Source organism: Eimeria mitis, genomic scaffold (genome assembly GCF_000499745.2).
Source record: "Eimeria mitis Houghton genomic scaffold, Emh_scaff1313, whole genome shotgun sequence".
Taxonomy (NCBI): domain Eukaryota; phylum Apicomplexa; class Conoidasida; order Eucoccidiorida; family Eimeriidae; genus Eimeria; species Eimeria mitis.
In genome coordinates, this window is record NW_013568726.1 from 567 (window position 1) to 2,908 (window position 2,342).

Genomic DNA, 2,342 nt, shown 5'->3' on the forward strand with positions numbered 1-2,342 from the left:
AGGTGTGACGGGGATGCAGGGGGTGGCTGCACGTGAGATGTAGTGCATTTTGGTGTAATTAGTATTATGTGGTAACTCTACAGACGAGCACGCCAAAATCACCTCTGCTGCATGCACTAACACTGCATACAGCTGTTGAACACTTAGGTGGCTGTTAGTGGACAGCCTGCATATGAGTAGCAGCACCGTGAAAGTGCTGTCGCCCAGTCTTGCCGGAGCAGCAGAGCGTCTCGTTGCTATTTTCCCTATCAAAGGGTAGGTGGACCGAGAGGGCGGCTCGTGCTGAGCTTGCTACAGAAGTTGTTCCTGCTTTAGTAGACGTTGTTGCTGCATCAGCAGTTCGATCAGCCGCAGTTGGTGGCCAACCAGGTGCTTTATAGGCCAAACCCCGTAATTTAATACGAGAACAGTCTAAAGCTAAGCAGGAAAACTGTGCAAATTCCTGCTACTTTACCTGTGGCAACAGTAAAGCTGTTGGAGCTTGTGATGCAAAAGTTGCTACGGCTGCGTTCGGGTGGTGTTCCTGGTGCTGCGGTTCCCACTGGTAGTTTTGGATGCTGCTGCTGCACCACAGTACCTGTGCTTCTTTCCCGTCGCCTGCCAGGATCACATTCTTGTTCCGCTGCTTTCTGACAGTACTGTGGGTAGCAACGCTCGCCTACCGACTCCTTCCCGCGAAAGGCAACATGGGCATGCCCGCGTTCACTGTAAGCAACGTGGAGGAGAATTCAGATGACCTGCATCGCTGTTCTACTTTGAAGCAGATTGAGACGGCGTAGTTAAACTCAAGCAGTGCCAATCTTGGTGCCGGAGAAAGGGGACGCTAATGCCCGGGGCTGGAGTTGGGGGTTTAAGGTCTGTAGAAGAGCACAATTTCATCAGATGGACTGCAAGAAAGGACGCTCTAGAACTTTGTATTCGTAGAGCTCGCTTTTGTGTACCTGGCCAAAAAGGATCTTTCAAGAGGCCACGACTTTTCCCCACGTCATCCGTATCCTACGAGGGGAATTTAGCCATCAGGAGAAGCATCAGGAGAGAGAGTAGACGTCAACAACTGTGGGTCATGTAAAAACTGCTCAGACCACTCCAACATGGCCTGGACGACACACCACCATATCACGTACTATGGGTGGATTGACTTGTCTCTCTGTGCTTGGGGCTGTTCTAAAGCACACTCCCAGCAAGGTGCACAATATACTCGAGTAGCCAATCTTGTGATATGAAATGCATGTGATCTATGTGAGCGTTTTGTGCGATAAACGGCTGCAGTGTAGTTGTTTGGCGGCAGCTCAGAGTGTACTATATACAGCTGGTAAGTCTAAGAACCATCAAAGGTGCTATTGGAGAGGCTGCAGGACAGAAACTCTAAGAAGCAGACTTGGGAAAGCAACGACTTAGAGGAAGGGGTTCTGCCGGAGAAGACGGAGAAATGCATGCAGTCTGTCAATGCAGTTGCGTCCGGACAAGGCGGAAAAGTGCAAGGCGGCAAAAATCGTCGTGAAAGCTTTTCATACTCGAACGAATGCAGTCCTATTAAAATCCGAAGAAAAGCCGATATCAGCGCAATCAAATTAGGCATCATCAGATATACGGGGCAGCCGCGCTGCATGCGACCACTGTCAGCGATAGCAGTTGCCCCTCAAAGAACGAGGCATGCAAGGCCATAGCCTCCCTGCATAAATACAGTAAAAACCAATCAACAACATACTCCCCCATAGGCCCCTGGACAAGCCGTAAGAAGACCGCATTAGCCCCTTACAGAATAAGCAGCCCTCTCCGGGCGCTCGTCCTATCTCAATTGGCTACTATCTGTGTAGACTGCTGCCATGGTATGGAACACGCCAAAGACCTTACGGATCAGCTCCAAATTGGAACGGAATTCAGACGTATATATGAGCAGATCACCCAAGTAAACGATAACCCCGTGGAGGAGCCACAGCTGCAGGTATACATTTATTTTGCCCTGGAATCTTGCCGGAGCGCCCTAAAGAGCGAACGGCATCATCTGCACTCGAAGTAGCCCCAGATAGAGCGGAATACCGTCTTCCAGCGATCGTCGTGGGGCATCCTAATCTGGTGGAACCACGACTCAATCTCAACGGTCGAAAAGTAGCTTGCACTTCCGAGCGCCCACAGTTGACGGCCATGCGCATCTGCTTCTCGCCGGGTCCATCGGCATGCTTATCTACCGTGAGAATCGGGGGAAAATGTAAGGGAATGTGTAGGACCTACCCAACGCTATTCAATAGCTTCGTGATCTCTTTCTTGTGATGAAGCAATTGCTCAGGTGACATGCTACACAGCGCTGGCTTAGTTGGCAGCTGATTAGGCAGAAGAAGGAT